The 26,919-nt window shown below is 36.1% G+C and overlaps 1 long non-coding RNA gene and 1 pseudogene across 1 annotated transcript in view; one reads left to right on the top strand and one right to left on the bottom strand.

The window, feature by feature from the left end:
• LOC148755090 (uncharacterized) overlaps positions 1–26,919 on the top strand; it is a 59,759-nt gene that overhangs the window by 19,600 nt on the left and 13,240 nt on the right. Inside the window, exon 2 of the long non-coding RNA XR_016019292.1 lies at positions 21,435–21,540. This is a non-coding gene — a long non-coding RNA (uncharacterized LOC148755090). The remainder of the gene's footprint in view (positions 1–21,434; positions 21,541–26,919) is intronic.
• LOC109458458 (PRELI domain containing protein 3B-like) lies at positions 8,417–8,930 on the bottom strand (annotated as a pseudogene).

The raw sequence follows: 26,919 nt of genomic DNA, 5'->3' as shown, positions 1-26,919 counted from the left end.
GGCAAGATGGTGCCTACCTGCAGGCTGCACAGAAGAAGGACCCCTCACAAGGAAAATGCCAATTGTCCTTTAGTCCTCCCCCAAAGCCACATACCTCAGTCTGCCCCCCTGTATGTCTCTGAGGTCCCCCAAGTCACCGTCCCTCTGCTGGACCCCAAAGTGAGTACCTGTGAATGAATGAGTCTGTGCGTGGGCTGTTTAAGAGGATGGCTGGGTTTCCCGCAGCCTTCCATCCCACCTGAATGGTCAGAATCCCTATTGTTTTTCACAGCAGGACGTTGTGGGGGCTCCTCTTTCTGGATACCAGTACTCCAGCCTGGAGAGCCTGGTGTGTGGCTGGGGTCCCTCGCTTCTCCAGGGGATCCAATGCAGGGGAGATATCCTTCCTGATTCTCAACCACCATGCACAGGTGTAGGGCCTGTTCCATGTCTCTGCCCCTCCTGCTGGTTTTGATGTGTCTTTTCCTTTAACTTTTTAATTCTAGGACTTCTGTATGGCTAGATTTCAGATGGTTCTCTAGGTTGATTATTCTATAATTTAGTTTAATTTTAATATGTTCACAGGATATAGGCACAGTGTTTATCTACTCTGCCATCTTCAGGCATTCAAGTGTTCTTTAAAAACCCTCAATCCCACCACAATCAACAAAAATCTACTTTAAAAAAATTACATGATATACGTGTTTATTAAAGAAAATTTAGAAAATACATATGACCAAAAATCTAAAATTAATGCCCACCATTATTCAATGCCTCAAAAGGAACTGTAGTTGAAATATTGGTGTACTTTCCTCTGCTCTTTCTTGTATTCATGTGTTATGTATCTATCTATAAAATACTTGATCTATAAAAATGAATATAGATTATTTTATAATCTGCTTTCTTCCCTTATTAATACTACATGGTCACTATTCCATGTCATTAAATACTTTTCTACAACTTCAATTTTTTCTGTCAGATTTATTGAGATAGAATTTATGTGCAGTAAAACCGCCTTTTTCACTGCTCAATTTGATGCTTTTAAAAATATATACAGTTATGTAAACCCTACAAAAACCAAGATATAGAGAATTTCTGGTATGTCCAAATTTCCTTTCCCACCCCTGATCCCTGGCAACTATGGATTTGATTTCTAGAGTTTTATCTTTTCTACCATGTCATATAAATAGAATCACAGGATATGTTGCCTTTTGTGTGTGTGTGTGTCTGGCTTCTTTCACTTAAAATAAAGCTTTTGAGATTAAAATATATATATATCAGTGAATCAAAGATGAGTCACAGCATCTAGAACTAAAAATGATATTAATGTAATATAGTCAATCATACTACTTTTACAGAGGAGAAAACAGGCCCAGAGATGTTAGAGAACCTGCCAGTGCCCTGGGCTCCTTAGAAGCAAGTCCCCTCTTCTCTTCCTAGTCCTCTGGTCATTTCTCTATAAGGACATGCTAGATGTTTCTGTCACCACACTAAGCTGCCAGGAGTCTTGGTAGTAGGTCTCGTCTTCAACCACAGTGACCAATGTATCCCAGTTGCCTGATGACATCTACTAGCGTTTCTTAAAATTATCTTTTTCTGGTTCTTTTTAATGAGTATGATTTACCTGGCATTTAGTTTATAGCTCCAAAATTTTTAGAAAGCACAATTATAAATTATAATAATTTTTTTAAATGAGTGCATAGAGGAATTTTTAAATTAGTCCTGTATGTTTGGAACCTGGGAAGTATTTTCCTGTGTAATCCATGTTAAACATGGTGGTTAGTTTATAGCACCAAAGTCCTTAATCCATAATGCAGCTGAAATTCATTCATATGTCTTCCTTGAGTTGGCCCATTTACTATTATTGCTCCATTTATTCCTACCTATTAAGGATGAGGCTTCACGAGTCAGCAGAGGGGAGAACAAGGACCCCTCTAGGAGTCCCAGTTCAATAGAGCAAGCTAAGATTTATGCACTCCTGCTGACCCTCCTTCACTGGTTTCTTCTTCCATAATGTGGTGGTGGTGGTGGTGGTGGTGGTGGTGGTGGTGGTGGTGGTGGAGAGGACAAAATGACTTTGCAGGCTGCTAGGTACCTGTCCACTCCATCTCACTCTATCTTCTTTTCCACCTAAAACATTCCTTTGTTTGTTTAAAGATCTTGGGACTTGAGCATTTGGTCTCCTCATGTACTCCTCTGACACTTCCTCAATCTGCCACTACCCTCTCCACACAGCCAGGGGCATAGGGAAGCAACAGTAGAGATGGACATGTCCCCACTTCAAAGAAGCTAATCTTTGCAAATGGTGGTAGGAAGACTAAAGAGGGGAGAGATAGAGGGAGAGGGAGAGGGAAGGAGGGAGGGAAGGGGAGATAGATAGATAGATAGATAGATAGATAGATAGATAGATAGATAGATAGATAGATAGATGATAGATAGATACATAGATACATAGATACATAGATACATAGTTTTCTCAGGCTGTGTCAAAGCTCCCCACCCTTCCCCCTTAGTCCCCAGCCAATGGTCTCCAGGACCAAGGCAAATGAGAAAAGGATGGTGGAATCTTTCTTGCTCCTGTGAACTGCTTCACCCTCAGCTGTTTGGATGTTGGGAGGAAATTGAAGAAAACTTTGTACTGAGTTATTATAATATTCAGAATCCTTACCTCTTATAAAACCACAGATATTATTATATATTTTTTAAAGTTGGGGGAACTGAAGTTAAGACACTCACACAAGTTAAGACTTTATAAAAAAGAGTATTAACAATCCATTTGTATAGGGAAATATAATTTACATTCAGAAAAATATATAAAGAGAGATATAACAGCTCGTGGTGTAAGTGGAAGCACTCCCCAGGTTCAAACATAAGCATCAACTTCCCTGAAAACCACGCTCCTCACTTTTATGGGAACCACTTCCTTGATTGTTTTATAGCTTTTCCATATAAGTGTGATGTTCGGTTTTACCTGTTTTTTGAATTTTAAAAGATGAACTCATATTGTATGTATTCTTTTGTGTCCCGCTTCTTTTGCTCAACAATATGTTTGTACAACTTTAAGTTGAATGAATAGATCACAATTCTTTAAAACTATTGCATATTGAGTGTTTTGAGGTTGTCTCCGTTTTCCAGTTATTTCTAATAATGTTGCTATGAGCATTCTTTTATATGTCTATCAGTATACGTTACTCTTGGGTATATTAACATTTGGAGGTATATATGTATCTCTATCTCTGTCCCTATCTCTATCCACTTATATATCTATATCAGGATATATACCTTTCTAGATCTTGTGGTGTGGGTATTTCAACTTTAATAGATAATCCTAGTTTGTTTTTGAAAGTGGCTGTTCAATTTACATTCTCACCAGCAATGTATGAAAGATTCAGTTGTTTCACATCTTTGCTAACACTTATTATCATTCTTTTGCATTTTAGCTATTCAGGTCTAATCTAATATCTAAGAACTTGTTTTAAATTTGCATTTACCTGATTACTAGTGAGGTTGAACATCTTTACATATATTTATTTAATATTTGCATTTCCTATGTCACGAAGTGCCTATTCAAGTAATTTTCCTTTTTTTAAAATTGGGTTATCTTTTTCTTATTGATTTTAGGGACTGTTTATATAGCCTGCATATAAGTCCTATGTCAGTTATTTTTATTGAAAATATTTTCTTCTACTCTGTGACTTGCCTTTTTACCCTCTTCATGGTGTCTTTTGATAAACTGAAGCTCTTAATTTCAATGTAGTTTAATTTATCAATTTCTTTCCTTCATGTACCCAAGATCATGAAGAAATTTTCTAATATCATTTTTATATATCAGTTTTATAGTTTGCTTTTCACATTTAGGTCTACAACTGATTTTTGAACATGGGTGAATGGGGGCAAGTTTATTTTTTTCCATATGGATATCCAGCTATCCCTGAACAATCTATTAAAGAGACTATTCTTTTCCACCTATTATAGATATTTATTGTGTGAATATTTGTGCTTAAAGAAGAGTATATTTTTTAATATGAAAGAAGGAACCCACAGTCACTGAAACACATTTATGTAAAGTTATGAGTTATCTAAAATTTGGAGAATGTCAAACCAACCCAATTATTTCTATGATCTTTTCTTTTACAAGGTGAAGGAGCAAATCTTTGAGTTACGTGGTGACTGTCCCCAAAAACCTAAAGATAGTTTATGTACATAGGCGTGTTAACATTTTTATTAATCTTAATTCAAGCCTAAATTTGGGTAAGGCAAAAATGAAGAATTGTACGACATGGGTGTATGTCAAAATTATCTAAAGGCAAGCAATAGTCACAAGCATCGTTATGAAAGGGTAGAGCAATAAGAAACAATTGTTATTAAAATCTTTAAATTTTTTCATAAATTAGGAACATTTATTAAAATAAATTAAAGTGGCAAAGGCACAAAGAATCTATACTTAGAATGGATACAGAAGATGTGATCTGTATACACAATGCAATACTGTTGGCACACAAAAAAGAAGGAAATCCTGCCATTTGCCATAACATGGATGGAACTTGAGGATACTATCTAAGTGAAATAAGTCAAACAGAGAAAGACAAATACTATATGGAATCACTTATATATGGAATCTAAAAAAGTCTAACTCATAGAAATAGAGACTAGAATGGTGGTTACCAGGATCTGGGAGAGGGGAGTAGGGTGTGGGAAATGGGGAGATATTGGTTAAAGAGTACAAACTTCCAGTTATAAGATGAATAAATTCTGAGGATCTAATGTTTAGCATGGTGATTAAAGTTAATAATACTGTATTATATACTTGAAAGTTGCTAAGAGAATAGATCTTAAATGTTCTCACCACCAAAAAGAAAAGGTAATTATGTGGTGTGATGCTATACTGGTAATCATTCTGCAGTATGTACTCATAAGTGGATCAAATCAACACATTGTATATTGCACAATGTTATATGTCAATTATGTTCAATAAAGCTGGAAAAAAGAATGTATACTTAAATATCTATTTTTTTCTAACCAATTGAAAAAGTTTATTTTTAATTAAATTTGTAAAACTAACCTTAATATACTTTTATATGTCCATTTTTCAAAATACATACATATATAAATATGCATTAGATTTAAGGCTTTCAACTTCAGTGTTAAATGCAATTGATTTGGGTCTTGCTACACACTAACATCATTTTCAAACAATGATAGTTTCAATCTTTCCAATCTAATCTGTAAAATTCTTTCCTCCTTTTCTTTTTTTCTTTTTTCCTTCCTCCCTTCCTTCTTCCCTTCCTTCCTTCCTTCCTTCCTTCCTTCCTTCCTTCCTTCCTTCCTTCCTTCCTTCCTTCTTTCTTTCCTTCCTTCCTTGCTTTCCTGAACTTTCTAGAAAACTTAAGTAAAATGTTGAATAGAAGTGGTACTAGTAGGCATTCCTGTCATATTCTTTGCTTCAAAGTATACTTTTAGTGTTTCAGGTTGGGTATGATGTTGGTGGATACTTTTAATCAACTTAAGGTGATTCTTTTCTATCCTAGTTTACTAAGAGATTTTTTGTGATAATGTTTAATTTTATCAAAAACTCTTTCTGACTCTCTTGAGATAAACACATAGTTTTTCTCCTTTGTGCTATTTCTGTGGTACATTACATTGATTGTCTAATGTTAAATCAACCTTGCATTTTTGGAATAAACTATATTTGATTGTGATGTATTACATTTTTATCTATCTCTGAACTTTATTTGCTAATGTTTTGATTAGAATTTTTGCATTTGTGTTTACTAGAAAGATTGGCCTGTGATTTCCCTCATATATGTCTCAGGACGATTTTTATGTCAAGGACTTGCTAGCCTTATAAAATGAGTTCCTTTAGTATTGTCTGGATGAGTTTGTTTGATAAGAAAGATTGAAATTATTTCTTTTTTGAATAGTTTTTAGAGTTCTCCTGAAGTCATCTGGGCCTAGAAAATTGGTGGGAAGATTTTGTATTGCTGATTCCATTTTTTAAATGGTTATAAATCATACAGATTTTCTATTTTTGTTTCTAAATCACATTTGATTGGTTATATTTTTAGGAATTAGTCTACAAGTATTTCAAATACATTTTCCAATTTATTGGCCTTAAATTGTTCTTAATTTCTTCTTATCACCTTTTTTTTTTTGATCCAGATTGTACTTCTTTTTTTCTAGTTTCAGGCGTACAAAACAATGTAATAGTTAGACATTTATACCCCTCACAAAGTGGTAACTCCCCTCCCCCAATCTACTACCCCTCTGACATCGTATATAGCTGTTTCAATTCCACTGACTCTATTCCCTATGCTGTACTCCATATCCAGTGGCCATATATATATATATATATATATATATATATATATATATATATATATATATATGATTATAGTTGACATTCATTATTATTCAGCTACAGCTTCAGTTGTACACTGCAGTGGTCAGGCATCTGCACCTTTTTAATGACTGCAGGATCTGTAATGATGTTTCCTTTTGCATTCCTGATATTGGTTATTTGTGTGTTTCTTCTTTTTTATGAGAATTATTAATTCAACTAAAGTATTTCGCTTTATTGATCTTTTCTACTACATAATTGTTTTTAATGTCTTTAATTTATGCTGTTACATTTATTATTTTCTTCCACATTTGTTTGTTTTATTTTGCTAGCTTTGGATTGGTGTGGAAGTTATATACTATATTTCTTTTCTTTTAGTGGTTGCAGTAGAAACGACAGCATGCGTTGTTACCTTATCAATGTGTAGTATTGTTAAATACTTTAGTCTCTTCTTCTTGGCTGATTATAAGGACATTAGAATAGTTTAAGATCCATTCACACCTCTTCTGACTTATATGCTGTTATTTACATATATTTTAAAAACCAAAGAAATTATAATCACTATTAATTTACGTAATTAATGTTTATTTGAAATTATGCTCATACTTGCTTGTATCTTTGGTCTTCATTTTTTCTTGTATCTCAGACTTTTCATTTGGGATCATTTTCTTTCTTCCTAAAATACGTCTTTCAGAACTTTCTTCATTGCCTATCTGCTCATGGAAAACTCAAGTTTTATTTGTTTGAACATATCTTTATTGGATTTCTATCTTTATGGATATTCTAGCTAGGTACAGACTTTTAGATTTTTAAAAGATCATCAAGACAGTAATTTCACTGCATTCTGACTTCTTTTATGGCTCTTGAAAAGCATTGCTGTCGGTCAATTCTTTAAAGATAATATGTCTTTTTCCTTTAATTGCTTTTGGGACATCCTCTTTGTCCTTGGTTTTCTGAATTTTCACCATGATGTATCTAGGTGTGGCATCCTTTTTATTTTCCTGCTTGTGATTCATAGCTCCTTGAATATGTGATCGGTGCCCTTCTGTTGTTCTGGAAAATTGTCACTATCTCATGAAGTATTGCTTCTTCCCTACTCTCTCTACTCTTTTTTGGACTCTGAGTTAATGTATGTGAAAACTTCTCACTATGGACATTTTCTGTTACTTTCTTTTTTGTTTTATTTTTTAATTAAAATTTATTGGGTGCCAATAGTCAACCAAACTACATAGGTTTCAAGTGTACAATTCTATAACACATCATCTATATATTGCATTATATGTTGACCGTTTTCTGTTACTTTCTGTACTAAACTTTTTATTTCAGGTATGTCTATATTTTCAGTTAACATAAGAACCCCATGGTACAACATACTAAATCATAAAGACTTTTGGAAGTACAAATTGAAGGAAGGTTATAACTTTACTAAGTTACAAAACTTTGGCAAATTAATACAGTACTTGCTAATACAATAAAACCATATTTAATAGTAATTTTTCTCTCCAAAATATCATTTAAGTACCAAATTAAAACACTGTGATTCTTAGTAGTGGTTTATAGCAGAACAGATTCTTTTATATAAATTAATATGCCTTTAAAATGATATAATTTTTCCCTTTGAAAGTGAGTTCCTTTAGGCAAGCTGTTGGAGCTGGGCAACACACAGCCGGGCAATCATGTGTACGTAGGAGGTGGCTCTGCTTTGCTTTGAGATTGGTCCAAAGCCAGCTAGAGCTCCAATGTGTGAAAAGCTTCAAATCTGACCTTAGGGAGATTGAAAGCCAATACCAATTTCAAAGTACTTTTTCAGAAATTACTAAATTTTCACATGGACACTGCGACCTTCAAAATTAGGTGAACATTTCAAACAACACTAATTTTGGATAATTTATGTAAAAACCTATACCTCTTTGGTTTGGTCAGAAATCACGTAGCCTTTCTTCTGGTTATTAAGCAAAAAAAATTCTACCTAAAATGTAGTTGTATTTTTAAAATAACAAATAAATGTATTGCCAGCTTAGAGATACCTGGGGAACCCAATGCTGTATCCCAATTTTCATTATAATTTCTCTACAAATGTTGCTGCTGCTGTGAGGATTCTTATCTTCCTCTTGCTGAAGTGATCAACTTATCAGTGTTGGCATTTATTTTATGTATGACTCCGTCCATTGATTCTCAGGCTTTATTACCATTTGAAGATCTGGCACTTGCCATTGGTCCTCCTAGGAAACTGCTGAGATTGATTCCTTTCAAAGTCATTATAACTTCTTGAGTTAAAAATGCTTTTTCTGGGTCTTGGGGATGTGGTTTGCATTTATCTCCCATCTACTGAAAATATATTTATAAATGAAATATTAGTAGATTTAAGTTCCATTATTTTCTTTGCAGGATTACAGAATGTTCTTACACATAAGCTTTGGTTCTTGCTGCAACAATAAGTAAATTCACAATGGGAGGCAATACCTACTCTGTGCTGAGAAGTTTATGGCTGTGCAACTTTCCAGAGGGATTTATGTATCTTTCCAATTCATAGAGTTTGGATATCTCTGCATTGCAGCTATTGTAACAGTTTCCCATGGATGTAAAAGACATGCTCTGAAGTCCAGATCTTCATGGTGGTAGTGACCTGTGTGATGGCCAGGTCGTACTAGGAAATAATCAGGCTGAGATAACACCTGCCCCCACCCCTCCACACTCCCCAGCCATCCCAGCTGGCTACTTGTACACTATATTTTTTAATGATTTTGTGTCTCCATGCTACAATTTGTGTAATTTCTTCTGAAACATTATCCAGTTCACTAATTCTCTTCAGTTGTGTCTAACCTTCTATAGAATCCATCCATGTAATTTTAAATTTTTTGTTTTTATTTCTACAAAATTCTATTTTTGTCTGCTTTGTCATTTTTATATACTTTTGTTTTTTGTTTTTGCAGAGATCCTCAAATTTGTCTTTTGTTTATTCAAACATAGTAAGATGATCACTTTGTAGACTCTTTGGTAAGTCCTATATCTAAGCCTTGCGGATCTGTGTTATGTGTTGTTTCCGCTGGTTCTTTCTGGCTTCCTTGTGTGCCTAGCTGTTTTTTTTTTTTTTGTTTTTTTTTTTACTAGATACTGGATGTTTTACTTGAAAAAATATTGTAGGAATAATTTGGGGCCTATAATTAATTAAGGAAGCTTCATCCAGAAAGGATTTGTCTTTGGTTCTGCCAGGCATGGGGATGCTACCAATTTGAAATCAACTTAAATCAAGTCTAAGGCTTGAGATTCACTAGGTGACCCAGAAATAAAGCTCAGGTGTAATTCCATGTGAGGAAAACCCATTCCTGGGCCATCCCCTCACTGTAGACTCTTCAAGGTCCCAACTTATCGCAGGGAGAGTTTCTTATTATATCCCCATAATGTTTATATTCACAAGGAAAATGTTCTGGGCTATGCACATGTTCTTGGGGCAAATGTATCTTTTTTTTTTTTTTTTTGGTTCCCAAATTATCATTTTCTCTTCAGTTTTTGTAATTCCCTATTATCTTTCAGCTCTTAGATTAAAAAAAATATTTTGTCCAAAATATTTTTGTTATTAGGGTTGGTTTGAATAACACAGCTCATTGTTACTGGAAAGAAGGAGTCCTTTCGGGTATATTTTGAAGGTAAAGCTAATAGGACTTTCCTATACTGGAAAAGGTATGTAACAGAAAGAGGAGTCAAGCATGACTGGAAGATTTTTGACCTGAGCGTTTATCAATGGAGAAACCAATAACTGAGATGAAAAAGACAGAGGAGGGAGCAGGCTGGAGGAATTTAGGTGCTTGTTAAGTTTAAGATGCTTAATAGGCATGCAGGTGAAGTTGAGTAGGCAGCTGGGTATGTAAGCCTGGAGTTCATGAAAGAAGTTAAAGCTAGACATGGAAAGTTTGGAGCCTTCCCATGGAAGGGAATGGGTTCTGCCGGCTGCCACGACATGGATAGACCTGGAGAGAATTGTGCTGAGAGGAGTGTCAGACAGAGAAAGACAGAGACAATGAGATTTCACTTACATGTGGAATCTAAGACTAATTAACAAACAAACTCATAAATACAGAGGACATTTTGATGGTTGCCAGATAGGAGGGGGGTTGGGGCAGGTGGGTGAATGAATGGCAAGGGATTAAAAAGTACAAATTGGTTGTTACAAAGTAGTTATGGGAATACAGGGTATAGCATAAGAAATATAGTCCGTAATATGGTAATAACTATGTACGGCCTCAGATGGGTACTAGATTTGTTGGGTAATAGATGGGAGGGGGTTGAGAGGCTGGGTGAAAAAGGTGAAGGGATTAAGAAGTACAGATTGGTAGTTACAAAATAGTCATGGGGATGTAAAGTAAACCATAGGGAATATAGTCAATGATATGGTAATAACTGTGTATAGTTCCAGGTGGGTATTAGATTAGTCAGGGGGATCATTTCTTAAATTATATAAATGTCTAACCACTATGCTACACACCTGAAATTAATATAAAATAATATTGAATGTCAACTGTAACTGAGAAATTTAAAAAGGGGAGGGGGGAAGGTGAAAGGGAATAAGATGTCCAAATTTCCAGGTATAAAACAAGTTAAGTCCTGGGATGTAATGTACACCATGGGGAATATAGTCAATAACATTGTGACAGCGTGGTACGGTGTCAGATGGTTGCTGAACTTAACATGGTGATAATTTCTTAGGTATATAAATGTTGAATAACTATTGGTGTACCCCTGAAACTAATATAATATTGTATGTTAGCTATATTTTTTTTTAAAAAAAGAGAAAATTTGAAGCCCTTCCTGTATAGATATTTTAAATTGTGAGGTTGGTTGAAATCACCAAGGGAGTGGGTACAGATAGAGAAGAGTTCCAAAGACCTAACAGACATTCAGGAAATATTATTTCTCTCCTCTTCTTCTCCTGAAACTCTATATAAGTATAATGCATTGCCAGACATAAAGATGGGAAGTTTTTTTCTTTTTCTCCCTGAAGACTAGTTATAATAAATGACAAAAATTTAGACAGAAGAAATTTGTTATCTTGTCCTGTCCCCTGACTTCCTTACCGTTACATTCTTCCCTGTTTTCCCTCCCCCACTGTACTGCCTACTCTGGGCTTTCAACATTTCTCAGCTGTTTGCCACACAGCCTCAGAGCTGGTCTTCCTGCCTCTCCCCATGCCTTCTTATGTTTCCTGCACACCAGGGCCAGAGCTGTCCCTCTACAACCCAAGAATGCTGAAGTCCTGTCCTTGAAATGACAGTCATAGTTTCATATGATTAACATGGTTTTTACAAATTTAGATAGACAAGACTATACTAGTGACAAGGGTTTTACAAACTAAGGAAATACTGTAAGGTTTTTCTTAGGACATACGAGTCAAAGTACAGCATTTTTGGGAATTATTTCCTATTCACTGCAAGTCATGCAAGTCATGTGTGGTGATTAGGAGGCAGAACTGTAAATAAAAGACAGCAACCTTTGTCAATTCTATGCACACTCACCACTCAGTTTTCGTTCTACACACACACCCACTTCTAGAATAAAAAGACCTGCATTTTCCAGTCTCACAGAAGAAAAGGAATTGGTTACTCAGGGAGAATGCCAAATCTCTGCTGAGAGATGCTTTGACAATAAAATTTATCCTTGTCTAACAGAAATAAGTTGGATGTAGACCTGAGTGCAGGCAGGGGAGAAAAGCGGACGAGCTTTCATTTTCCTTGACAATATTGATTTGATTTTGGAGTCTATTTCGCTAGCAATTCATTGGGGTCTAGGAATTATATTCCTTTTCATCACTTTTTGATTTAAAAGTCCAGTGTTTCACCCAACATCTCCCTCACTCTGTAGCTTTATTTCTTTTGTCTTTTGATCCACACAGAAGCTATGTCAAAAAAAAAAAAAGATAGTTATCAAAATAAAATGCTGTTTTAGTGGGAGCCCTTCAAAAGAAGGGTTTGTGACCAACTCTGATCCTTAATGTAACTGAAATGCATTTAGTGCTTACCTAGGGCCAGGCTCTGTGTTTAGCACTATGCATCAATGATTTTATATAAAGCTCATATCTTCTCTTGGGGGGGGGCAGATACTTTTATTATCCCCATTTTAATGATGAGGCACAGAGGAGGTAAGTAGCTTGTTGAGAGCTAGTAAGGAGGCAGGTGAACTCCAGAGCCCTTGGATGTGACCTCTGTGCTATAAGCCCTAAGGGATGGACATGTTCACTGTAATCCTTCAATTGTAGTGAAGTCACATGATTTTCGTGCACTGAAACCCAGTGGTGTAAAAACCTAGGTCAAATGAGGCATAGAGAATGCACGCACACCTTGATTTTAAGTGGATTCGTTCTCAAACCCTTTTCCTTGGAGCGCCTTCATTAGTCCACATGCTTTGCCATTTGGTCTCATCTCTTACCAGAATGTTTTCCTGTCTTGCATTCCTGGAATTTTGCAGCCTGCTAGACACTAAGATTAGCTTCAGGGGATACTTTTGAGGAGCAGGAGCTGGAACAGAATGGACTTTCCCTGAAAGAGGGATGGGAGAACTCGGGTGAAATCTTGAGTAGGAGAGGAGGGGGTATCAAAGAGAGGAGTCTGTGGTTAAGTTCCGGGAGTGAGGAGGGTAGAGCCCTCTTTGGGGAGGTCTGGACTTCGGGGAATAGTAATATTGAAGCAAACGTGATGCAGCTTTTCTGTGTGATTCCACAAAATCTTCAGTACTGCCCTCAGAAATGATGCCATTCTTAGGTAATTTGATTTTCTTTGGAAGGTGCTGAAAGGTTGAGTTCATGTTCTGGTTGATTTCATCTGAATCAGGTCAACAGGCATGGATAAGGTAATACGTACAAGCCTGACAGACAGATAAAAGTTTTTTCATCAAAAATTTGACAGTGGGAAATTGTCATTTTCAGGGTGTCAGAGGTGGACCATCCCTGATGATGGCCTGGTCCAGGGTCTGATCCAGGGAGAAGTGCCTGAAAGGGAGTGGTTGAAAGGTCTTTGGAAGTAAAGACACGGAGGCAGAATTCATTCATAACCACCCTCTTGCTCTAATTATCATTGCTTACTTGATACTTCTATCGTTATAACAAGCCAATCACTATTCTCGTGTGTTTTCAACCTACTTCATCTATGTCATATCTAGATGGAACATGAAAAATTGAGGATCCTGAAGGAGGTGGTTTGAGTAACAGCAAGCATCCAGCAGTGGGAAGACGAAACGTCAAGGTGATTGATGAATCACCTTTATCCAGACATTTCGAAGAGAAGTAGGAACAGCCAGAAAGTGGATATTGGCAGACAATTTCCTAGAAATGAAATTTAGACTTGGAATGAATAGGTCACTGCCTCTAGCTTGAGAGCCTCCAGAAAATTGGGTCTCCATATGAACCAAAAATTAAAGCTGGCCAAAACAGTGAAAGGCAGATAGGGGCCTGGGAAGTCTGTCAAAGGAAAGATTTTGAAAATTTAGGTAGCAGGAGATGAATGACGATGTCACAGCTAAGATGAAACAGGCTTGGAAGTGACACCTACATGAGAAGCGAAGGTCCAGAAGTGTAGGAGGCTAAAGCTCAGGACGCTAGTGGTGTAGGCCTATAGGGAATATCCTTCTGAAAATAAAATGGAATGAGACCTCAAAGAGGGACGTTACAAAGTTTAAAGCCTATTTTTACCTGTGGTCTAAGACGGGATTTAAATTTTACTGGTGCAAGGTATAGGTGAAGAATAATCCAATTTAAGTGCACTATATAATGTTCTTAATTAAGTAGATAGAGTCAGAATTTGCAGTAATAAGAATGGAGAAAAGAATGACCGTATTCTGTAGGCATTTCTTTAGCACTCATGTGCACAGAATCGCCTGGGAGTCTTGGTTGCAGATTTTGATTCACTGAGTCCCCAGTAGAGCCAGAGATTTCTACAAAGCTCCCAAATGATGCCAGTGCTGCTTGTCCTTAGAGTACACTGTGAGAGACGAGGCTCTAGAGCAGAGGTTTCCACATCTGGATTCCCAAGAAACCTCCCCAGGGAATACTAATATGCAGCAGGATTTTGGCACCAAAGCTACTGAAAAATTTGTTGGCGATTAATTAATGGGAGAATCAGAAGACTCAGAACAGTAATGAAGCTTCTTCAAACAAAACTTCGTCCCCACCAGCAGCATGTGGAAAAAAATCTTATAGATGTTTATGAAAAATACCTAAAGCAGCCATCAGAAATTTGGAGGGTGGGTAGTATGTTTTTCACAAACTGTACAGTGTTTGTTTTAAAGATGTTGACGGTCTGGAGTGGACAGAAGAGGGTAGACAAAATAACTAAATCTGTAGACACAGTCCTACTTTTGTAGCTTCTTTGATAATACTTCTAATTGTTTGGATAATAAATGTGGCCAGTGACTTCTAGGTATTTAAGGAGCTAGGAACAGAGAGGGAGGGGAAAAGAGACATGGAGGGAGACAGGAGGAAGGGAGGGAGGGTTAATATGTGTGTATATGTGATCGCGTGTCTGTATGAATGTGTATGTGCGTGAATGTGTTTAAAAGCATGTGTGTGTGTGTTTAGTCAGACAAGCCGTACCATTACTGGGAACCCAGCGCTAAGAAGCACTGGCCTCCTGCCTGAGCGCCATACCTTGTATTCCATTCAGGGGTTGAAAATTGATGCTCATGAAGTACCCACCCTCTTTCAACTCACCAGACTCCTCTTCTGATTTTTTTAGACTCCTTCACCTCTTTAGGCCTCAGCAGGATTCAGTCCTTGCTGCATCCAATTTTGTCCTCTTTAGTAGAATGTAATTAGACTCAAATACAAATCACAACTATTGTCAGAATTCAAATGGGTTCTGATGAAAATTAATATTTTCCATTCATAGAAAGACTGGTTCAGAGCACACCATAAGGCAAAAGTTCAAAATTAGGCAGAAACTACTTATTTTTCCAGCATAAATAGCTACATTATATTCAGCTTATAGAGAATGCAACTTTGCAATGCAGATATCAGAGCTGGAGGCTGTAATTGATTTCTTATCCTCCCTCCCAAATCTTCCCTCCATGATGACAATGGAATAAATGACTACGTGGCAGCATTAATCGAATGCTATTATCTTTACTTTATAGTTTTAATTTAAGATCTTGTCTCATTAACACAATTATCCAGGAAAGCATTATGTTAAACACACGACTGTGATGTACTGTGTGTATTAATCAAAATTCTTGTGTTTGCAAGTGACAACTCACACTGCTTTAAACCAAAAGAAAATGAAGCTATTACTTTCTCTAACTACAAAATTGAGGTACACTTTAGGTACCATTGAACCCAGAGTCAATTTTTCAATCTCTATCTTCTTCTGTTTCCTTTGAATGTTGGCGCATTCATTCCAGTAGCAGGCAGCTTGTTCCTATCATGGAAGGTATCTCAAAGCAGCTTGAACTTACAGACATTAGAACTCAAGATCCCAGAAGGAACAAAAACACCTTTCCACATACCCATGGCAGAAAAATCCTTGGGAAGCTGTGTTTCAGCCTGGCTTACATGCCCTTCTCTGAAGCTATCATTATGGCCATCGGGCTGGAGTCCTCTAATTGGCCTCACTTGGGTCACATGCCCATCTCTGGGACAAAAGTGAGCTCAGTATGGTCCCCACTTTGGCCACCTTGAATGGAAGAGGGTGTTTTTCTTGCAGGACGGGATGACAGGCAAATGGCTAATGCATCTCCACTCCATGACAGGCCTAGCTCAAATGGTACGTAAGAGAGACCCAAGGGGGTGCTGCCAAGGCCAGGAAGAGAAGTATCTAGGAAGGGCTCAGGGAAGTTCAGTGGACCAGACATGTGTATAATAGACATGTGTTAACACATATGTATATGTGTGTGCAGTAAGATTTACATCTATTGGTGGTGGACTTAAGGCAAGCTATCGAGGCAGTAGTAACCTGGAACAGAAAGGAAAGTTAGCTGGCTGCCGTGTGTCTTCTCATAGATTTAACAAGCACCAAAGCATTATTGTTAAATGCAAGGAATAGTTCATAATGATGCAGGATCTTAGATCTAAAATGAACCCCAAATATCTTTAAAGCAGGATTGTGTTTTGTCAGGAGCTCAGCTGAGCTCAAGAGAGCTGAGCTTTCAAGTGTCAGAGGATCTGACTAAAGCCACAAGCCAAAATGAAAGTGACAGTGAAGCTTCTAATCACTTACTGTGACAGTGTAAGCAAGAGGCCCAAACTGGAGAAAGCACCCACTCCCCTCTTTTCCCCGTGGAATGGTGCGCCTGGAGAGAGAGCTTCCAGTGGATCAGTGCAGACATGGGGTTGTCTCACTGCTGAGCGAGCCCTCAACACAGGGCTCCTGTAATTTTAGGGATCATACATACGAGTAAACATGGTCAGACTCATGCTTAATCAGGCAAAGCCTTTGTAATGCTTATGGTCAGGCCTGAAAAATCATACAGAGATTTTTAGCCAGACGCTGAACTCCTCACATTTGTGTCTATTAAATAATATAAAGGGTAAAGTTTTGGTAGCATTTTAAACTAAAAAAAAAAAAAAAAAGAAAGAGAAGCTATTTTTTCTCACAGCTCACTCTTATTGTGAGGACATTAAGAATTGACAATAAACGAGGCATTGTTATTTCTATAACTCCTGGTCCCAGGGATCCTTGTGCTATGCAGAATAAGATTCAAGGACCCTCAGACTTTAAAAGAACCTACAGATTTCATTTTATCCAAACTTTTAGTACTTACATATTATCCATCTCCAAGTGGTCATCCCACTTATGACTGAATTCCAGTGACAAAAACCTTGTACTTTCTAAAGTAATTCATCACATTTTCTCAGACTTTGATGGTCAAAAACTGATTTACGAGGCAAAATTTGTCTCCAACTTTTCATCCACTGATCTTGGGACCATATTTAAACAGCTATATCATCTCTTAGAACAGGCTGTTCTTCAAATGTTTGAAGCTAACGTTCATGTTTTTCAGTCTGTTCTTTCCAGAGCAAATATCGTTAGTTGCTTCATTATCCCGTGTGTGATACAGTTTTGAGAACCTTTACTCTGTAGTCCGTCTCCTCTGAGGAACCATGCTTGTCAATGTCCCTGCGAAAGTATAGAGCCCAAGACTATTCAGTGTGGAGAGCAACAAACATCTTTTTTGTTGTAGATTTTGTATTTTTTTTTAGTGTGGCCAAAGACCAAGTTAGTTCTTAGGAATCGTTCTTACTGTTAACACACATTGAGCGTACTATAAAAGAAAACTCCCAAGTGCTTTTCATGCATACCTTACATCTTCTTTATTTCTACTGGTTCAGTTGGTTTTCGACTCAAATTTTTAATGCAAAAAGTACAGCCTTCTGTACTTCTCAATTTGACATTTATCATAAGTAAAGAATAGTAATCACATAGATTTTTTAAAAAAACCTTTATATTTTAAAATAAACTTGATGCAAAAGAAGCTGCAAAATAAATGTATGGTTAAAAAATTATAAGGTGAACAATCAGGTCAAGAAATACTAAGTTGCTGCAAAAGTCATTGCAGTTTGTGCGATTATTTTTAACCTTTAAAACCGCAATAACTTTTGCACCAACCTAACAACTGTGCCAGTCACTCCAGAAGCCCTTTCATGTGGCCCATCTAAATCTCAACACCTGTCTTCCTTAATAGGACACTATTATATTAATATAGTAATATAAACTAATCAAGTAGTCAATTATTTGTGTCATTTAAATATTTTTATTATCCAGATACATTACAAAACACTATAGCACAGTCTTGCCCATTTAAAAAAAAATATGACTAAGTCTCTTTTAATTGCTAGTTTTCCCTTTATCGCTTTATTTATCTTAAAATGTATTTGTTGCATTGACCTGGAGAATTATCTACAGTGTGGAATTTTTTTATTGCATAATCATGGTGCAATTCAACATATTCCTCTGTCCTTTGAATTTCTTGCAAATTGGTGGTTGGATCCAATGTCTTGATCAGACTCACGTTTAATCCCTTTGGCAAAACTATAGGTTGTGCTGAGTTCTCCCCCCTGCCCATCCCCCACTTTATTGAGATATAACTGACACAGCATTGTATAAGTTTAAGGTGTACAATGTGTTGATTTGATACACTTATTCTGTATGTTGATTTGATACACTTATATATTGCAAAATGATTACCACTATACCTTTAGTTAAGACCTGCATTCGTGTCACATAATTACCATTTCTTTTTTCTGGTGAGAACATTTAAGACCTACTCTCTTAGCAACTTTCAAGTGTTCAATACAGTGTTATTAACTATAATGACTACACTGTACATTTGATCCCCAGAACATATTCATCTTATAATTAGAAGTTTGTACTCTTTGGGTGGTGCTGTGCTCTATAATGAGGGGCATTTTGTTTGGACATTTTTTTTTGTGATGTTAGTAGCTGATGAAGCTCAACGCCTAGATCCATTAATTCACTGGAATTGGGAAATAGTGATATTTTAATTCTATCAGTTCTCGCAATTTATTTATTAGAGAACTATGAAGAAACATGCCACTCACCTATAATTTGGTTATTATGTATAATTTATATAGAAAGTTGGGATGAATTTGCGTTTTCTTTCATTCTTTTAAGTAGTTTTCAAAATGATAAATTGGTTTCCTATCATTCTTTGAAAGTGAACAATTAGATTTTCAAAATGTCTTTATGAAACCATTGGTTTAATGAATTTAATCAATTGCAATTGAAACTCAAACTGTTCCTCTTTGGCCAGTGGGCGCCTCGTCAAGTTGTTTTCTGAGTATTTTTGACATAACCCTCTTGGTCTTCGATAGCTTTCTTGCCTTGTGGTATTCTAGGCTCATCTTGTTCATTTCCTACCTTAGATCTGGAATCAGTCATTTTTCTCAAGAAATTCTAGGCTCTTTTGGTAGAAAGGGTATTTTTAAGACCATAATTTTGGCGTTAATTGTTTCTAGGCTCTTAGTAAACAGAGTTAATACATAGCTCTGTATTGCATATGTTTATAATCTCAGTTCATACTGACTTTTAATTCAAATTCAGTTCAGATCTAGAGGGTTTGTTTTTTACTTAATATTTTATGTTATTTCTGTATCTCAATTTTCCACACTGAGAATCTGAAAATCCTGGTTCTCAAGGACCCAAGGAATAATAGAAATAAAAAACTTCATAGATACTTATTTTCTTTTCCCCACATTATACACATAACAGTCTAACAATATTTATAGTAATACTACCACCAGCAGTTAATTTTTTGCACATGTGCTCCCCATTCTGTCCTACTTTTTGCAATTTTATCATATCTACACTGCCTGACTGTATAGCTATTACATAGTATTCTCTTTCTCTTTTATCCTCAACTGAATTTAATTCTGGAAGTAAATTGTGTATTTAATATTTGAGTAGGGGCACAGGAGATAGGTAAATCAATTATATAAGAAAGAGAAGCTTTGTTTCTTACACATCTGAGTGATTTTCTGTAAATTTTGATCTCACTAATCTAAGGCAGTTCTTATTCTAGACAAAAGTAAAGGAGAGATGTATGTACAGTCGCCTCCTTATCATGCTAGTTCAAACATCTGTACTGAGAGTAAAGAGAGAAAGTAAAATTCTGAAATAGTTTGGGTTCATTTTTATTATGCCAGTAAATCTAACTTTTATCTGTTATTTTGGAATTATGCATCTCCTGATGTGGGTAAAAAATATGTAATAATAGGAGTGATAGAGAGTTGGAGGTAGTGTGGGGGAAATCTTTACCGTTAAAATTATTAAAGAAAGGTTCTTTCTTTCTGAATTACTCTCTTATTTGAAAATAGATTTAAATAAAGAAGTGTGACCTAACAAGAACAAAGAGAAAGGCTGCAATGCTCAAAGAGTTTAGAAACAGGTAAATTGGAGAGTATTTCTAACACGTCTCCAGGGCAGAGGATGCCACACTGAGTAGACACTTCTATTGTGTGGAGGTGGTTGATCCTTGTAATGGAGAAGGATGACACTCTGAAGTTACCAGTAATTTGCAACTATGGCATACCTTCCCATACCACCCACTTGTGCTCTTACTCTATATTGTACCAAATAATATTCTGATTGTTTAACTTACTTTTTGTGTGGTTAAAACAGCATTTGCTCATATTAGAGAACCTGAAAAATAGGAAAATATATAAGAAAAAAATAAACCACACATAAGCACACAACCCAAATGAAGTGCAGGTATATTACTTTTCAGTCTTTCAATAATATATTTATATTTGGATATACATATGTAATTATTCTTCAAATAATATATTTTAGTGACTATAAAATATTATTTTGGGGGTATTTTGGTGATATCAATGTTTTGCTATTGTAAATGACATTTATATGAACATTCATGTCACAATTATTTGTCTGCTTTTCTGATTGTTCACTTAAGACAGATTCTTGAAAGCTGAATTACTTGGTCAAAAGGTATTGAAATATTTTAACCCATTGATACATATTGCCAAATTGCCTTCCAGAAATATTGTACCAATTTAATTCTCAGTAGCAATCCTTGAAAATGCTAGTTTTCCAGCATCCTTACTAGGAAAAGACATTAATTGGTTTTTAAGCATTGGCAATTTGGGGGGAAAAGGTATTATACTATTGTTCTAATTTGCAATGTTTTGCTTACTAGAGAGCTTAAAAATTATTCATTTGTTTATTACTCAATTGTATTTCCTTTACTACAAATGACATGTTCATGCCTTATGCTCATTTTTCTAAATAGGTTTTAGTATCATCCATACTTATTTATTTGATAGCATTTATTTATTAAAAATATTGATACTTTACCTGCATATTAACTGCTAGTATTTTTCTTGCTTGTTGTTTATTGTTTTTAATTTGTTTGTCATTATTTTGTATTAGGTGTTGCAGTTTTTATAGAGATAAGTCTATAATGTTTTCTGATTGTATTCTAGAGTTTGAAGCTTAGCAAAACAATTTCTTCTCCACAAATAAGATACATGTTTACCTACTATTTCTTCTCATTATGTTTACATTTTAACTCAATTCAGTTACATTTATCTCAATTCACCTACAACTTATTTTAGTATATCTTGTAAAATGATTACTATTTTTGTCATTTATCTATTTTGCAGATTATTTACTACTACGTATATCCTTTCCACACTATGTGGCCATGGAATGGAATGCAATAGCATGGAGTGGGAAAACCAAATAGACAATATCCAAGATGAAATCCTGGTAAGAAAGCATTCACATGAAGCCCCAAATACTATGGTGTTGGCATGAATTATGCACAGCAACCAAACCTGCTTGATGTCAGCAACTACATAGGTCGAAGGGGAGGGATATCAAGAGGGTTTCTGGGAGAAACCTGAGAACTAAAAATCTCAAAATTGCTAACACATTTTTACAGGGAAGTGCCATTGGCTGCTCTGAGAGCAGAAAAGCGTGGAGAGTATTTCACAACCTTCAATTTACGGATGAGTGCTAGAATGGATTGGACCTCTGTGAACTATCAAAACTAACAAATGACAGGGCTCTTGCAGGACAAATCTATGCACTGAGGAGAAACACCTGGGAGTAGAATCCGAATGGAGCAGGATGTAGACAATAAGTGCAAGAGAAAAAGCATGTCCTAAATTTAGTTCCCTCTGAAAACAAAGCCTGAAATGAGGACTTATGGGCAGACGGTTTATTTGGGATGGGACCCGGGGAGTAGGAGAGTGGCACTGACAAAGTGAGTGAGGGAAAGCCAATATAAGGATGTTTTATCTAGGTGACCTCCTCATGGGAAACTGGGTGCCAATTCCACCAGAACTTACTGAGGAATTTACTGTGATTTACTATGTGGTCTTTGATGTGATCAAACATGGTTCATGTGTACGTTTTGGAGGTATTTGGAGTGCCAATTTGTTTTTCAAATCCTTCTCGTAATTGTAATAAGCATCGTCAGCAATTGCCATTACAGAATTATTTGGTCAGATTTATTTTTTGCCGTGAAGCTTAATTGAGAATGCTGGACACTTGTTCCAGAGTGGATTTGTTCTGGCTGGTGGGAGTGGGGGGGGATGGCTAAAGCTGGGACGCTGGAGTTAGAGGTTGCTGGATACCACAGTCAGGCTCTGACAATTAAATCAAGCAAAGAATAATGATTCTAACAAGATAATTTAAAAAGATGAATATATATGTATATATGTATACACACACACATATGTATATATACATACACATGTATGTATATATGTACACATGTTATAGATAAAGTCAGTGGATTATGTATTAAATTAAAAATCAATAACAAATGTTCCCAGTATTGGCCTTTTAAATGTATTTTAATGGATATTCAAGTTTGGAGAGTGAAACAAACAGTGCTATGAAATTAAAACTAATAAAGTACTGATTATTAATTAGATTGTCAGGGACTAAGAATTTGCCTTGGCCTCACTATCGCACATGACAGCCATCATTCAAGGTATATGCGTATATGGCTGTCGTATGTAATAGTGATACATATATGTCGTGTGTGTGTATATATATATATAGTGTATCTGTATATTACATAATATCTGTATGTATACAAATTGTATACATATCATTATATATACATGATATAATCATGTGTGTATGATTATTATGTATATTATATAACATGTATTATGTGTATATTACATATGCATTATTATATATATATACATATGATTATCACTATATATGATTATTTTGATGTATATTGTGAACTAGTTATCACAGTCACAATCTCATAGGTTCTTGAGACATTATTACAAATATCATTTAAAACTGTATTGACAAATGGACAAATATGGCACAGTCATAAAATTCTATTTCAATCTAAGGTTTATGCTTTCCATGCAGTAATTTAATTTACAGTGTAGTTTCACCCTATTTATACCCATTTCAACTGGATATAGGGCTACCTTCTGTCATGAGTGGTCATGGAGACATAACTGAGTATAGTCCTTTTCCACTTTCTCATCATGAAAGGTGCCTTTCAGAATCTCCCGTATTTCAAATGAGTCAAAGCCAGTTGATTGGAGGTGTTTTTATGGGTAACTCTTCCCCTCCCGATCCGGCTTAGGTCTTGAACATTCAAACCCAGTCAACTGTTCTTTTAGTAAGAACGCTAGATGAATTGATTGAAGGACTGTCTGTGGGCAAAGAGATAAGCAAGCAGTTCAGTAGCAGGTAGATGGGTGTGGCACAATCTTCTTTAGAGAGATGACGTGGGGTTTTACACAGCCATCTGCACATTACTTGGGGCTTAAAATGGAGATCATAAGTGGAAATTTAGAGAGGCTTCAAAGGAAGCAGGTGCTGTGTGACAGAGACCTCATTGCTTGAGTAACAATAATAGTCTTTATTGGTTCCCTTAAAAGCAGATAGCATTGAATTATTCTTATAAGCCTTTATTACCTTAGACTCCTAGTTCCCCTGGACCACTCCTCACTTGTGAAGAAGGAATCTTCATCATGGCTGACAGCTTTCTTGGTTATGCTGAAGGTTGGATGTGGTAACCAAGGCATTTTTCAGAGAGGACACAAAGGTCCTTGATGCACTAAACAATCAGAAAGTGAAAACCCTTTCTCCTCCTCTTACCCAGGATTCAGCTGTAGGGTAGGCAGAATGGAAACAAGGGCTCCAAGTCCAGAAGTTGTCTCTCAAACTGACTTGGTAAATAATTTTACTGAGAGAAGGAGCGTTTGGAGCCAGTGTCTGGAAAGCTGCCCAATAATAATAATAGCAACATCAAAGATAAAAGCAGCTACCACTTATTAAGCATGTTCTAGGAGCAAGTGCTTTACAAAAATCACCTCTAATCCTCTCAACAAGAAGTACATTAGTTTTCATTGATACTTTCTAGACACAGAAACAGACTCAGGAAGTTAAACAATTTTCCAAAATCATAGTACTGATGGAAATGCTAAGCCAGGTCTGCCTGGCACAAAAGCTCAAGTTCTTAACCATTTCTTCTGTATTTGGTCATGTTAAATAATACTAGCTTCTATTTTTTTAATTAATGAAGTACCAGATATTATTTCATTATCTAATTTGGCAAAGTAGCATTATCACCATCCCCATTTTACAGATGGTAAAACAGAGGCTCGGGAAGGATTCATAATTGGCCCAAAGTCACACAGATAAGAGTTTGGAGAATTTGTATTCAACCCCAGCTCTGTGGTTTCCAAGACCCATCCTTTCCCACCAAGCCACACTGATTTCTGGGGTCACAGAAATCCTGAGAGTGAAGAGAAGAAGTGTACTCAGTCACAGCAGAGTTTCCCTGATGAATCTGGAATTAAATGCCAATGTTTTTCTAGGAAGAAAAAGAAAGAATGTAGCATATGTTCTTGGAAATGGAATGCCTTGAGCTTAATGTATTCCTTGGGAATGCAGACTTTATCAGCCAAGACAGATGGCTGGCCATGTAGAGGCAGAGAGTGAGTGCAAGGAATTTTGAAAGCCCAGTATTATTCAGGACAGGGGAAGTCAATTCTTCGGGCTGAATTCCACAGCTTGTGAGGGCAACATTGGGAGGAGTAATGGAGAAGGCAACTTGCCTTCAGAAATAACACATCGCTATGTGATTTCTCGATGTTGGTGTGTGTCCTATATTTCTGTTGTGGGTCCATTGCATTTTAATGAAAATGTAGGGTGGCCCTTGAGCTGGATCTATGGTCTGTGTGCTGCTTGACCAGGTGTGGACACATAGTAAGTCAAAGGCTACATCAGAAGCTTGACTTCTCTCCCAAAGGTACATATTTATACCTTTTTACCTTATGCCCAAGTTATAGGAGTAACTTGGGCATTTTGATTACACCATGGGAAAGTGGTCAGGACGAAAAGAGAGTGAGAGGCAACTAGAGCAGAGGCAACTTTGTAACAGGGAGACATTTTCCTAAATGTATTGCCTTTTTCTTTTCAACAAGCATTGAAAGAGCTCCTATCCCTATGAGTACGCTTTCATTATTTGTTGTTCAGTAAGGGAGTAAGCAGTGGACCAAAGAAAATCACTGTTACTCAGCTTATCACCTGAAAGTTCATTAAGAAGTCAAGGCAAGTGAGTGTCATTTTGTGGGAGTTCTAGAGTTTTGAGGGTGCCAAGGAGTAGACCCTGGTCTAAGTTTAGGGTTAGAGCAGAAAAGAGAGGGACTAGTGATGGGTATAATTTTTAAATCAGATTGCATAGGTTTTTTTGCTTGTTTCTTTGTTTTGCTATTGAGTTGTATGAATTCTTTCTGTGTTTTGGATATTACTATATTTTGCCATGTATAATGCACACACACATTTTTGGCCCAAGCTTTCAGGGAAAAACATCTTTTGTGAAATTTTATGTGACAAATAATTACAAAACACAAGAACAAATACAAGGTACAAGAAATTTTATGTACCGGTAATAACAAATTTACGATATTTACACATCATAGAAGGCCAAGAACTTTTCCTTGTTGCAAGTTCATCGTAAATTCAACAAAACCGATTATCATATTCCAGGGTATTATTTTGCATACAGATATCGTTATTGATTTCTAGAGTTACACTTTTAACTCATAAGTATAAATAAAATAATTAAAAACATTTACATAGATATGGAATTAGTACTACCCATGTAGAATGTACATCCTTATTTTTCTCTCACAAATTTGGACAAAATAATATGCATTATACATGGCAAAATACAGTAACTCTGTATCAGATATAGGGTTTGTGAATATTTTCTCTCATTCTACATATAGGTTGCTTTTTCACTCTGTTGACTGTTTCCTTTGCTCTGCAGAAGCTTTTTGATTTGATGTAGGCCCACCTATTTATTTTGTTTCTGTTGCCTGTAATTTTGGTGTCATATCCATGAAATCATTGCCATGCCAGAGTCATGAAACTTCCCCCCATCCCATGTTTTCTTCTAGGAGTTTTACAGTGTCAGGTCTCACATTGAAGGCTTTGATCCATTTTGAGTTGATTTTTTGTATGGTGTAAGATATAGGTTCAGTTTCATTTTGTTACATGTGGATATCCAATTTTTCCAATATACCATTTGTTGAAGACTGTGCTTTCCCCATTGTGTGTTTTTGGCACCCTTATTGAAAATTAGTTGACCATATCTTATACATTTATTTCTGGGTTCTTTGTTCTGTAGGAATAAAGTTAACTAAGAAGGTAAAAGATTTATATATTAAAAACTACAAAATGTTGATGAGGGAAATGAAACAAGACACAAATAAATGGAAAGCCATCTTGTGTTCATGGATTGGAGGACTTAGTACTGTATTTTTAAAATGTCCATACTATACCCAAAGCTAGCTACAGATTCAATGTAATCCCTATCAAAACTCCAAAGAATTTTCTTTTTACCGAAATAGAAAAAGCAATTCTATAATTCATACAGAACCACAAAAGACTACAAATAGCCAAATCAATCCTAAGGCAGAACAAAGCTTGAGGCATCACATTTCCTGACTTCAAAATATATGCTGAAGCTGCCGTAATCAAAATTGTATGGCACCAGCATAAAGGCAGACACACATACCAAGGGAAAGGGAAAGCCCTTTTCTTCTAATAGAGCAACCAAAAGAAGATCACATCCCTTCCACTTACCTTCCA

This window comes from Rhinolophus sinicus, chromosome 16 (assembly GCF_057876585.1).
Source record: "Rhinolophus sinicus isolate RSI-liver-muscle chromosome 16, RSI-T2T, whole genome shotgun sequence".
Lineage (NCBI taxonomy): Eukaryota > Metazoa > Chordata > Mammalia > Chiroptera > Rhinolophidae > Rhinolophus > Rhinolophus sinicus.
This window is presented reverse-complemented; position numbering and strand designations above follow the sequence as displayed.